The 14,436-nt window shown below is 37.3% G+C and overlaps 1 long non-coding RNA gene across 1 annotated transcript; it reads right to left on the bottom strand.

Moving 5' to 3' along the window:
• Window positions 1–634: 634 nt before the first annotated feature.
• On the bottom strand, window positions 635–9,304 carry LOC146881645 (uncharacterized). Its single transcript, XR_014986570.1, has 2 exons — window positions 9,023–9,304; window positions 635–7,599 (listed from the first exon to the last, which is right to left on the bottom strand). It is a non-coding gene; the product is annotated as an uncharacterized LOC146881645 (long non-coding RNA).
• Between the last annotated feature and the right edge of the window lie 5,132 nt (window positions 9,305–14,436).

Below are 14,436 nucleotides of genomic sequence, written 5' to 3'. Positions count from 1 at the left end.
GTGTAACTCGCCTAAGCGAGAGTTAGAGGCTAGTTCAGTGTGTGGTGATCGCTTAAGCGAGGTAATCTAGCTTAAGCGAGTTGGATTAGAGGGCTTAGGCAAAGGTTTGAACATTAACAAAGGATGGTAGGATTATGTACTTAAGATGGATATGGTTATGTGATATTAAACTGATTGGTGGTGGAACTAGAAATGCGTGAGCTAACATGCTTTTAGGGTATCTTAATGGTGAGCTTGTTGGTGTTCCATGGGTTGTGGCCCGGAACGTATCCTTGGGTTTTGGCCCAGGATAGGGGATAAGCACGTGGCATTCTATGGGTTATGGCCCGGGATGACTTCCCTTGAGTTATGGCTCGGGATAGCGGATGAACACGAGAAACCTTCAGTTGTGGCTCGGGTTGGCGAGTGTTGCCTGATGGACGTCCTTGGTGTAGGAGAGGAAGGAGATCCATGGAAGACACCAAAAAGAAGATGAAATGCAGCGGAAATGAAGATAAGAGCAAGAAGAGCTCTAGGCAATGGAGGTTTTTGGTGAAGATGAAGAGTAGAAGTGAAGCTATGGTATGGAAGGTGGCTAGAGGAGATGAAGGAGAAGGTTAGCCATGTGTGCTCTCAAAATAATAGAAGAGTGGAGTGATCTCAACACAAACATTCTATTAGAAATTTCAAGAGTTAAAATGTACAAATGGTCTACTTTTGGCTTTTATATGTAAGCCTAAAAGCTAGACTAATTCTTGGCCCTTAGATTAAGCTTGGAGGAGAAGCTTTAATCATCACCCTTGGATGGTGGCTTGGAGAAGGAGGCATCTTCCTAGCCTTTGGATGAAGGCTTGGAAAAGAAGACACTCTCTTAGCCCTTGGATGAAGGAGGCACATGGGTGGAGTGTGGACTTGGCTCCATGGGATGCATGATCCATGAGGTGTAGGAAGGAATGTTGACTTCCACTTAGTCTACCTTTGACCTTTGGTAGCTCATGGCCAAATCTCCTATTGGGCTTAGTCAAGCCCAATTTTATCAATTTTACTACACAATGTTTGACTTATTATTCTAGAAAAACAAGGCCTAAACAATGGCCCAATTTAAATCTATACTATTTCCTTCATGCATAATCTCATATTTTAGAGATTTCTTTAGCCCATGTGAATAATGTAAAAAGCCCATGATTGACTTGATCATCTTGTGAGAGGCCCATGTGAATCTTTCTCATCATGCTTCTAGTGATTGGGCCTTGATGTGGGCTTGGGCTTGTTGATGCACTTGAGCTTGGGCTTGTTGGGGTCACATCATCCCCTCCCCCTTGAAGAGGATTTGCCCTCAAATCTTGGTGTTCATCCTCCATGGATCCTACAAAAGAAATTAAATGAGATATATTGAAAGTGGAATGAACACCATACTGATAAGCAGGAGTATATCTAAAGTAGAGGACAAAAGAAGGTCTTGTTGTATTGTTGAAAGTTACTTGAAGATGAACAAGACCTACTTCACAAAAATAATTTTGTGTACTTTGAGTTGTCTCAAACCTAGTAGGCAACATTAACTCAAAGTCTGATTTTGTAAAATATTTTGAGGAGTTTAAAAAAATGGGAAGGGAAATTGGCTTGAAAAACTCAACAAAAGTAAAGATTGGTTTGAAGAAATGAGAATGATTGATGTAATGAGAAGAGTTAAAAGATTTGAGCACTCCCTTTAAAATTCCTGATTCAATGAGAATTGTGGGGGTCGGAAGTGCCTTTAGTAGCACTCCTTTATTGAGTAGGATTTCTTCTTCCTCTTTCTCTTTCTTTTCAAGCTCTATTTTTGCTCTCTTTTCTCTCAATACCCTGTCAGATTCTTTCCTTTCCTCTTCCTCTCTATCTCTTCTTTCCTTCTCCTCTTGCTCTTTTTGCACATGGTCTCTTTGCTTTTTAATTTCTCTTTGCTTTTCAATTTCTCTTTTCTTACTCAAGAGCAAGTCAAGTTTATCTTTAAAATCTCTTTCTTGACGAGAAAACTTCTTTAGATTTTGAATGAATGCATCTCCTATATCAATGAAGTTTTCTAGTCGAGACTGTTGCTCTCGAGTGATCCTATATGAAGAGGGAACAAAATGTTTCCACATGCATGCTTTTAGTTCATAAAAGGTATTAATGCATGATGCTCTTCCCTTTTCCACTTGAAATTGCCTTTGATGCCACCACTCACATGCACGTCCTACAAATCTAGAAATGACATGCCTAAGAATATCATACTGACTATATCTATTAAAGAATGGTTGCACCAACTTCTCTATATCCCACATCCAATCTATGAATGATAGTGGACCTATATCCTCCCCAAAGAATGGAATGTCACTATGAAATGTATGATGCAACTCATGACTATCATGCTTAGTCAACCTAGGACTATATGTAGAATATGTACTCATGATGATTGAATGAACTTATGCACTTGGATAAAAGGGTGAAAGAAGAGGACTAGCACAAGTGTACCTCCAGGTAAGCGAGGTGAGTCTCACGGACTTCTTAAGTACCAAGGCCAATCCTTGCCAAGGTTACACTTGAAAAAGTACTCAAAGTTCACACAAATGTTCAAGTAATAAGTAGATAGAATCACATGAGGCAAAACACACAACAAGCACAAACAAGACTCAAAGAAAAGAAAAGACTAACACTAAAAACGGACCCCTAAATGGCAAAAATTTTAGAGACTTTGGTCTCACAAATTAACACCACTAAGCGTCTAATCTATGCGGCCTAAAAGCAAGGTGAGAAAGCACTTAGAACTTTCAACACACTCACTTACTAAAACGTTGCACTATAATATGAAAAAGGTTCTACTTAAGAGATGGGATTGAACACCTTTGGTTCCCCAAGACACCTAAGTAGGCCATGGATACAATTGAGAACTTGAAAGCAAATTTGGTTCACTAATTTGGTACTCAAAATGAAGCAACCTCAAGCCACTTAATATCTCAAATTTTGATGCTCAAAAGATGCAATTTCACAATCAAGGAGGCTTCAAATTGGTACCAAATAAGATGTGCCAAAAAGAAGTACAAAGTACAATGAAATAAAGCCAAAAAAATAAGAAACAATGCAACTCCAAATGTGCTGCCAAAGTGCTGCCAATTTGCACAAAATCAAGAGCCAATAGCTTGGCTTGTAGGCTCCTTTTGATTTGAACAAAGACCACCACCAAGTAAGGCACTTGTAAGCACCTTAAGCCACCAAAATGAAGTGCAAAACAGCAACTATAGCCTTGGTTTTAAGGCCAAAACAGCCACTAAACCTGCACCAAAAAAAACAAAACAGCAAGAAAACTATACCAAGCAATGGAGTTAGCACACACTCTCTCAAATGAATAGGTCCAAAACTCTCAATAGGTGAGGAAAAGAATAAGCACACAAGCTAAAATTCTACTTCAATATCCACCACCTAAGATGCTACCAAATCATAGAAACCATTCTAAACTTCATAGCATCATCAATCACAACCAATAACCAAGAGTCAAGTATATGAACCCAAACAAAGGAGAAAGCAAGAAAAGCTAATTAGAAATGTTAAACCAAAAGATAATTGAAATGAAACATGACTAGAAGGAGATTCAAGAAGTGACAAGCAAGAAATTAAAGGCTGGAAAGAAAGGCAAGCACCACAAAAAGGAACCTAGAAATGCACTAGAATAGATGAAAAAAAAACTGAAAATAGTGAAGAAAAAGTGCTCAAAAACAGCCACTGTACTCATTGCAATTTTGTGCCAAATTGAGGGAATAAATTCCACTTCTATTGAAGGCAAACTCAAGGCAATATAGAGTACACAATCAAGGAATCAATTAGAATAACAAAGAGCACTTAAAAGCACCACAAATCGCACAAAACAGCAGTAAAACATAAAATTCCCGAGACCAATGCGCCAGAAAACGTGAAAATTTTCCTCAACTTCGCCGATTTTTCATTTTTTTTTGTACTCAACATTTTTGAATGATTCTTTTTTTGTATGTTTCGTCTGGATGTTAGCTAAATGAGGAAAAATTCAGATTAAAATTTGGACCAGGTAGTGAGTCATGACAAATCTCAAACAGTAGGTGTGCGTGCAGTGAAATCTGGAAAAACAAACTGGAGCAGAATTGCTCACGGAAATTGTAAGATGTTCTATGAAAATTCAAGTTGAATGAACTTGATTATGATCTAAAATCAAGTATGAATCATAGAAGAACATCTTAAACACTCAAAAGCACAATCCAATCGGTGAAATGGACGAAAAACAGTGAGACCATTGCCTTACACATCCACAAGCATCACTTGAAGTTCATAGCTCATTTTGTGTGATGTAGGACTTGGTTCTCATCAAGCAAGTGCAGAATTCAGCCATATGAACGAAAATTAAGATGAATTAAAGTGCTAAAACATGACTTAAGACAAAACACAATATAAGGAACTGAAAATTGAAAGATGCACCGATTAAAATGAAGAAAAACAGCAAGGAAGAAAAGAACAAGTGCTGGAATACGAAAATGGAACCTAAAAACAGATTTGCACCAATGAAGCAAGGAGTACTACAAGATGAATCAATGGAGATTCATGTAGCCTCAATGTCAAACCGTGGAGAGCTTAAAAAACATGAAAAAACAGCAGCAAAAGTGAAGAAAACAGTGGAGAAGAGAGACAAAACGGAAATTGAAACAAGAGACATGTATGGACCAAGAACCTTACCCAAACCAAGAGGATGGATGCACCAAAGGCTTGGATGGCTCTAGATACCAATTGATGGACGTCCTTGGTGTAGGAGAGGAAGGAGATCCATGGAAGACACCAAAAAGAAGATGAAATGCAGCGGAAATGAAGATAAGAGCAAGAAGAGCTCTAGGCAATGGAGGTTTTTGGTGAAGATGAAGAGTAGAAGTGAAGCTATGGTATGGAAGGTGGCTAGAGGAGATGAAGGAGAAGGTTAGCCATGTGTGCTCTCAAAATAATAGAAGAGTGGAGTGATCTCAACACAAACATTCTATTAGAAATTTCAAGAGTTAAAATGTACAAATGGTCTACTTTTGGCTTTTATATGTAAGCCTAAAAGCTAGACTAATTCTTGGCCCTTAGATTAATCTTGGAGGAGAAGCTTTAATCATCACCCTTGGATGGTGGCTTGGAGAAGGAGGCATCTTCCTAGCCTTTGGATGAAGGCTTGGAAAAGAAGACACTCTCTTAGCCCTTGGATGAAGGAGGCACATGGGTGGAGTGTGGACTTGGCTCCATGGGATGCATGATCCATGAGGTGTAGGAAGGAATGTTGACTTCCACTTAGTCTACCTTTGACCTTTGGTAGCTCATGGCCAAATCTCCTATTGGGCTTAGTCAAGCCCAATTTTATCAATTTTACTACACAATGTTTGACTTATTATTCTAGAAAAACAAGGCCTAAACAATGGCCCAATTTAAATCTATACTATTTCCTTCATGCATAATCTCATATTTTAGAGATTTCTTTAGCCCATGTGAATAATGTAAAAAGCCCATGATTGACTTGATCATCTTGTGAGAGGCCCATGTGAATCTTTCTCATCATGCTTCTAGTGATTGGGCCTTGATGTGGGCTTGGGCTTGTTGATGCACTTGAGCTTGGGCTTGTTGGGGTCACATCATCCCCTCCCCCTTGAAGAGGATTTGCCCTCAAATCTTGGTGTTCATCCTCCATGGATCCTACAAAAGAAATTAAATGAGATATATTGAAAGTGGAATGAACACCATACTGATAAGCAGGAGTATATCTAAAGTAGAGGACAAAAGAAGGTCTTGTTGTATTGTTGAAAGTTACTTGAAGATGAACAAGACCTACTTCACAAAAATAATTTTGTGTACTTTGAGTTGTCTCAAACCTAGTAGGCAACATTAACTCAAAGTCTGATTTTGTAAAATATTTTGAGGAGTTTAAAAAAATGGGAAGGGAAATTGGCTTGAAAAACTCAGCAAAAGTAAAGATTGGTTTGAAGAAATGAGAATGATTGATGTAATGAGAAGAGTTAAAAGATTTGAGCACTCCCTTTAAAATTCCTGATTCAATGAGAATTGTGGGGGTCGGAAGTGCCTTTAGTAGCACTCCTTTATTGAGTAGGATTTCTTCTTCCTCTTTCTCTTTCTTTTCAAGCTCTATTTTTGCTCTCTTTTCTCTCAATACCCTGTCAGATTCTTTCCTTTCCTCTTCCTCTCTATCTCTTCTTTCCTTCTCCTCTTGCTCTTTTTGCACATGGTCTCTTTGCTTTTTAATTTCTCTTTGCTTTTCAATTTCTCTTTTCTTACTCAAGAGCAAGTCAAGTTTATCTTTAAAATCTCTTTCTTGACGAGAAAACTTCTTTAGATTTTGAATGAATGCATCTCCTATATCAATGAAGTTTTCTAGTCGAGACTGTTGCTCTCGAGTGATCCTATATGAAGAGGGAACAAAATGTTTCCACATGCATGCTTTTAGTTCATAAAAGGTATTAATGCATGATGCTCTTCCCTTTTCCACTTGAAATTGCCTTTGATGCCACCACTCACATGCACGTCCTACAAATCTAGAAATGACATGCCTAAGAATATCATACTGACTATATCTATTAAAGAATGGTTGCACCAACTTCTCTATATCCCACATCCAATCTATGAATGATAGTTGACCTATATCCTCCCCAAAGAATGGAATGTCACTATGAAATGTATGATGCAACTCATGACTATCATGCTTAGTCAACCTAGGACTATATGTAGAATATGTACTCATGATGATTGAATGAACTTATGCACTTGGATAAAAGGGTGAAAGAAGAGGACTAGCACAAGTGTACCTCCAAGTAAGCGAGGTGAGTCTCACGGACTTCTTAAGTACCAAGGCCAATCCTTGCCAAGGTTACACTTGAAAAAGTACTCAAAGTTCACACAAATGTTCAAGTAATAAGTAGATAGAATCACATGAGGCAAAACACACAACAAGCACAAACAAGACTCAAAGAAAAGAAAAGACTAACACTAAAAACGAACCCCTAAATGGCAAAAATTTTAGAGACTTTGGTCTCACAAATTAACACCACTAAGCGTCTAATCTATGCGGCCTAAAAGCAAGGTGAGAAAGCACTTAGAACTTTCAACACACTCACTTACTAAAACGTTGCACTATAATATGAAAAAGGTTCTACTTAAGAGATGGGATTGAACACCTTTGGTTCCCCAAGACACCTAAGTAGGCCATGGATACAATTGAGAACTTGAAAGCAAATTTGGTTCACTAATTTGGTACTCAAAATGAAGCAACCTCAAGCCACTTAATATCTCAAATTTTGATGCTCAAAAGATGCAATTTCACAATCAAGGAGGCTTCAAATTGGTACCAAATAAGATGTGCCAAAAAGAAGTACAAAGTACAATGAAATAAAGCCAAAAAAATAAGAAACAATGCAACTCCAAATGTGCTGCCAAAGTGCTGCCAATTTGCACAAAATCAAGAGCCAATAGCTTGGCTTGTAGGCTCCTTTTGATTTGAACAAAGACCACCACCAAGTAAGGCACTTGTAAGCACCTTAAGCCACCAAAATGAAGTGCAAAACAGCAACTATAGCCTTGGTTTTAAGGCCAAAACAGCCACCAAACCTGCACCAAAAAAAACAAAACAGCAAGAAAACTATACCAAGCAATGGAGTTAGCACACACTCTCTCAAATGAATAGGTCCAAAACTCTCAATAGGTGAGGAAAAGAATAAGCACACAAGCTAAAATTCTACTTCAATATCCACCACCTAAGATGCTACCAAATCATAGAAACCATTCTAAACTTCATAGCATCATCAATCACAACCAATAACCAAGAGTCAAGTATATGAACCCAAACAAAGGAGAAAGCAAGAAAAGCTAATTAGAAATGTTAAACCAAAAGATAATTGAAATGAAACATGACTAGAAGGAGATTCAAGAAGTGACAAGCAAGAAATTAAAGGCTGGAAAGAAAGGCAAGCACCACAAAAAGGAACCTAGAAATGCACTAGAATAGATGAAAAAAAACTGAAAATAGTGAAGAAAAAGTGCTCAAAAACAGCCACTGTACTCATTGCAATTTTGTGCCAAATTGAGGGAATAAATTCCACTTCTATTGAAGGCAAACTCAAGGCAATATAGAGTACACAATCAAGGAATCAATTAGAATAACAAAGAGCACTTAAAAGCACCACAAATCGCACAAAACAGCAGTAAAACATAAAATTCCCGAGACCAATGCGCCAGAAAACGTGAAAATTTTCCTCAACTTCGCCGATTTTTCATTTTTTTTTGTACTCAACATTTTTGAATGATTCTTTTTTTGTATGTTTCGTCTGGATGTTAGCTAAATGAGGAAAAATTCAGATTAAAATTTGGACCAGGTAGTGAGTCATGACAAATCTCAAACAGTAGGTGTGCGTGCAGTGAAATCTGGAAAAACAAACTGGAGCAGAATTGCTCACGGAAATTGTAAGATGTTCTATGAAAATTCAAGTTGAATGAACTTGATTATGATCTAAAATCAAGTATGAATCATAGAAGAACATCTTAAACACTCAAAAGCACAATCCAATCGGTGAAATGGACGAAAAACAGTGAGACCATTGCCTTACACATCCACAAGCATCACTTGAAGTTCATAGCTCATTTTGTGTGATGTAGGACTTGGTTCTCATCAAGCAAGTGCAGAATTCAGCCATATGAACGAAAATTAAGATGAATTAAAGTGCTAAAACATGACTTAAGACAAAACACAATATAAGGAACTGAAAATTGAAAGATGCACCGATTAAAATGAAGAAAAACAGCAAGGAAGAAAAGAACAAGTGCTGGAATACGAAAATGGAACCTAAAAACAGATTTGCACCAATGAAGCAAGGAGTACTACAAGATGAATCAATGGAGATTCATGTAGCCTCAATGTCAAACCGTGGAGAGCTTAAAAAACATGAAAAAACAGCAGCAAAAGTGAAGAAAACAGTGGAGAAGAGAGACAAAACGGAAATTGAAACAAGAGACATGTATGGACCAAGAACCTTACCCAAACCAAGAGGATGGATGCACCAAAGGCTTGGATGGCTCTAGATACCAATTGATGGACGTCCTTGGTGTAGGAGAGGAAGGAGATCCATGGAAGACACCAAAAAGAAGATGAAATGCAGCGGAAATGAAGATAAGAGCAAGAAGAGCTCTAGGCAATGGAGGTTTTTGGTGAAGATGAAGAGTAGAAGTGAAGCTATGGTATGGAAGGTGGCTAGAGGAGATGAAGGAGAAGGTTAGCCATGTGTGCTCTCAAAATAATAGAAGAGTGGAGTGATCTCAACACAAATATTCTATTAGAAATTTCAAGAGTTAAAATGTACAAATGGTCTACTTTTGGCTTTTATATGTAAGCCTAAAAGCTAGACTAATTCTTGGCCCTTAGATTAAGCTTGGAGGAGAAGCTTTAATCATCACCCTTGGATGGTGGCTTGGAGAAGGAGGCATCTTCCTAGCCTTTGGATGAAGGCTTGGAAAAGAAGACACTCTCTTAGCCCTTGGATGAAGGAGGCACATGGGTGGAGTGTGGACTTGGCTCCATGGGATGCATGATCCATGAGGTGTAGGAAGGAATGTTGACTTCCACTTAGTCTACCTTTGACCTTTGGTAGCTCATGGCCAAATCTCCTATTGGGCTTAGTCAAGCCCAATTTTATCAATTTTACTACACAATGTTTGACTTATTATTCTAGAAAAACAAGGCCTAAACAATGGCCCAATTTAAATCTATACTATTTCCTTCATGCATAATCTCATATTTTAGAGATTTCTTTAGCCCATGTGAATAATGTAAAAAGCCCATGATTGACTTGATCATCTTGTGAGAGGCCCATGTGAATCTTTCTCATCATGCTTCTAGTGATTGGGCCTTGATGTGGGCTTAGGCTTGTTGATGCACTTGAGCTTGGGCTTGTTGGGGTCACATCATTGCCGGTGGGAGTGTGTTGGTTGTGGCCAGTACGGATGGGTCCAGATGGATTGCCCTCCTCAGTGTTTTGCTGACAAGTTTGGTAGTCTTAGGACGTTACAGACTATGTTCGTATTTGGGAACTCCACCTGGTGTTATGGTGTATGATCCGTAGCATGGTTTCTGCACGTGCTCTATCGGTTGTGGCCGATAGGTGTGGCAGCAGGACGCTTTGAGATACTTAATAGGAGATGTAGAACACTGCTAACATGGTTGTGGCCATGTGAAAGGACTGGAACGAGGTTCCCTTATGTACTTTAATATACATGATGGTGGCCATGTGGAGGAAAGGTAATGAGTCTTCCACGAGGTGCATCGGTGTACATGGTGGTGGCCATGTGATGGAAATGGAGTAATGTTCTGTGGGAAATGAAGGGATCTTCTATATGGTTGTGGCCATGCGGTATAAAGGAAGAGTTTGTGTTATTGTTATATTATTTTATCGATTATACAAGTATATGTGTGTTTGGTATATTTTTATGTGTTTCATCTGTTAGCTCACCCTATCTACTTGTGTTTGGCGATGATCGTGTACGCGGTACACGTGAGCAGGTGATGATGCAGGTGGAGCTGGTGAGGCTTAACTGCGGAGAGGGGATGATCATGGGACTTTATTACTATGTTTTATTGATTTTAGATTTTGAAATGATATGTAAACTTTTGAGAGATACTTGAACATTGTTTCACTTTATAAGCTATGGAATGATGTTTTATTATATGATAATAAAAGTTTTAAATTTCCCACGCTTTTGGATTGACTTGAATTGGGTAATCATTAATTATATATATATATATATATATATGATTATATATATATATATATATATATATAATTAATGATTAATGTGCATTCACAAAACATGTTAAGCTTATAATGCTTAATTAGCTCATGTTCAAAATATTTCAATAGTAAATAATTTTATTGTAAGATATATCTTAGTTTTGCTCATAATTTTCACATATATTATTATTTTCCTCCCAATCATTTCTCAGGATGTACCTCTAGTGTGCTGCAGGTGAAGTGAATGTTTGCTTGCCAAGTATCTTATGTTTTCTCCAAAGGTGCCAAAGTTGTCCAAATTAGAGTATGTAACTAGTTTTTGCTCTTAATTTGATGCAAAAGTGAAATAGAAAAGGAAACCATGTTTGTTGTGTTTTTAGACCCACAAAATTAAGAAGTTTGTGGTTATATTTTTACTTTGCCTAAAGCGAGGGGAACCAAGCTTGCCCTCAGTGCAAAACCAGATAAACGCCTAAAGGGTAAGTCTTCAACCAATTTTTACTTTCATGTCTCTATTATATTACTTTCATGAGCTTATATATATTTAAGATTACTTAATAGTCTTCAACCAGATGTTGAGGTTTTGTGGAATGAGGCAAGATTTGAAGTCTTATCTTGTTTATAAGCAGGTTAGGAGTAAAGATTTTGTGCTCAAAATTCTTTACTTTCTTCCTTATATAAGTCAGATAAGTTTATTTCTTCTCTTCCTTCAATTTTAGGGAAAATATAAATAATATGCACATGCTAAATTTATAAATATGCTAAATTATAAATAGGTTTCACTTATTGTAGGTCCTATTTTATCTGATATGATATGATTGATTATAAATACATATGCCTTCTTTTACAAATGATTTAAATTAGTCAATTAGAATATTTAGAATCTATTGACGAGAAATACGCATACCTTACTATTTTCTGAGTAATGTTAATGCATCTTCGACTTGTGCTCACAATTCTACTCCATTAGCTAAGATGCTGAAAATTTGTCATGATGATAATCGGTGGCTGAATTTCATTGCCATTGACTTTTATATGGTATTAAATTACTTTAATATTGCATTTATTTAATTTTATTGTTCTATATACTTGCATTAATAATATATATGTGTTAAAAGAGGAGTGATGGAGGAGGGGGCCCTAAAGCTGTTGACATAGCCAATGGTCACTTAACATGCGGATGTGACAACATTGCCTATTGCAAGGTTAATTACCAACTTCTCTTTCTATCTCACATCCAATAAAATGAAACAAAATCAAACTTATAACTTTGTTGATATATTCACGCCAAATGATGAAGGCGTGACCAACTCCTTAGAAGCTCCCTCAAGAAGGATCACTAGAAGCATGTCTAGAGGGGAGTCTTCTATTCCATCATCTTTATCTTTGTTTTGCATTACCTTAGTTTGGATTCCCTAAGTTGGTTTCTAGTTGACTTATTTTGGTTGACTTGTTGATTTGACCCAAAGTTGACCTTTTGACCAAGATTGGATTAACTTAAACCAACATGCTAATCCTTGTTTGTCTTATTTTGTAGGTAATTAAGAGAAAGTAGAGCATGGCTAGGTGGCACATGGTGATTGGAGCACATGGATGAAGTGGAAGAGAGAGGAAAGCAAAAAGCATAAAGTAAAAGCAAAAGTAGACATGTACCTTGTCTCCTTTTGCCTTTTTGGTTTATTCCATTAAAGGCTACTTGGTCTCCTTCCTCTTTTGGCCTATAATCCTCATGGGAATGCATCCACCAACCACATTGCTTCCCTTGGCCGAGAATTACATGGCTTAGGTTTTTAGGGTTTGTTAGTTAATCCCTTTTCATGTTTTTGTATTTGCTAAAGGACCCCTATGAACTCCTATTTAAAGGGTGCTCCTTGTCTTGTAAAAGGGTTGATCATTTTGTTATAAACTTTGTGTATTCAACCACAAAATTCTGTGAGCTTTCCTTCCTAGAAGTGAACTCACATATGCCTTATCTTGCTTGCAAGTGGCGACACCATCACTCATCTATAGGGTTTGGTTGGCTTAGATCCCCCCTATAAGTGGCGTGCTTCACCCATTGCTCATCTTTTATGCTTTCCATTTTTGATGTTTCTTCTTTCATTTTGTTCTTTAAGTGTTGTTGAATCCGTGTGTGTGTTAACTTGAATCCAACTCTCTTCTTCCTTTCATGAGCTTGAGAAATGAACCTTCATATCTAGATAGCATGCTATCTTAATGTCTAGTGGGAATTTTCAAAAACCTTTCTTCAACAACTTCACCATATTCTTAACTCTAAAAGAAAACAAGATAACCCTTCATCATTTAGTATCTAGAGCCTAGGTTATCTTGAATATGGTGTTTTTCTTGTGCTAACCTTTGTTTTGGTGGCTTGTTTGGCTTGGAGAGCTCTCGGCCTTTTGGTGTTCAAGATGGTGTACGCATAATTTTTCCACTTCACTTGAGGTTAAAGTATCTAAAAACCTTATCTCTTGATATATATATATTACTTGGTAAAGTGAAAACATGAAATTTTGGTGCTTATGTTTCCTTTGGTTGAGAGCTTGCTAAGTTGTTACCATGCCAAAATTTTTCTTCACATGTTGAAAGTCTTCTTAAAATGTTCCTAGCTACTTTTGAGTCTCTTGTCATATGCTTCTTTGAGTTTTCTTGTTCTTGTTTCTAAGTATTTGAGCTATTGCATGAGATCTATGCCTTGTGTTGTTGTATGCTTATTGAAATTGATTTTGACCTAATTTTTAAGGAACTAAGTGTTCAAGACACCCTAAAATATCCTTCTCATCATCTTAAGTACCTAATTTTGAAAAGAAAAATTATTTTCATGACTAAAAACAGTTTGGTCGAGAGCTAATGCATTGCTTGGTGAATCCATTTGGCCATTTTTACTAGGTGTTATGCTACCAAATTTTCTACTTGGATTTTAGGTGATATTGGCAAATTAGTTCCATGCTTTAACTTAGTTATGATCTTTCTAGGTGTATGCATAACTTGAGGTATAATCTTGGCTTGTTCTAATGTTTTCCATAGAGTCTTTAAAAGTGCTTTTCATTGCTTTAGTCTTGTTCAAGTTTTGTCTTTAAAACAAATTTCCTTAGAAGTTAAACTTTCTTGTTTTTGAGCTTTGCTTTCTTGTCTTTAGGTAATCTTTGTTTTGTCTTAGTTGTTTTCTTTTCCTTGTTTTCCTAGAGTGTTGTGGCTGAGCCACTTGTTTTTCTTTGAAAAGGTTTTCATCTTTTTTTAAGGTGTTTTCACTTGTTTGGAAGGATTTTAAGTGCTAGCCTTGCTTGGTGCTTTGGGAGTGTGATAAAAAACACTTGGGTGCTTGTAAAGACCACACTTGGTCTCGGGTTTGGGCTTGTTTTATTAGCTAACATCTTGCTTGTCTCGATTTTTGGTGAGTTTTGGTGTAGGAACATGAATATGGATCCAATCTTTGAGGTGGAAGAGGAGGAGGAATCGTCATCACCTTATTTCCCTCCCATGGTGACTCCTATGGCCCAAGAAAGTTAACAAATCACCCTTGCCAACATCCTACGTGAGATGGAAGTGAGTAGAAGGGAAACTTTTGATCAATTGAGGGCGGATAGGAGACAAAGTGAGGTCTTCCTACAAGAGCACATTCAAAGACTTGAGCTTAGAGAAGATGAGAGGAGAAGGAGGAGGTCCTCTT

Source organism: Vigna unguiculata, chromosome 11 (assembly GCF_037176805.1).
Source record: "Vigna unguiculata cultivar grain cowpea cultivar isolate G323 ecotype 2 chromosome 11, ASM3717680v1, whole genome shotgun sequence".
In the NCBI taxonomy this organism is placed as follows: domain Eukaryota; kingdom Viridiplantae; phylum Streptophyta; class Magnoliopsida; order Fabales; family Fabaceae; genus Vigna; species Vigna unguiculata.
Note: the sequence above shows the minus strand (reverse complement) of the source record. Positions and strands in the feature narration are given on the sequence as shown.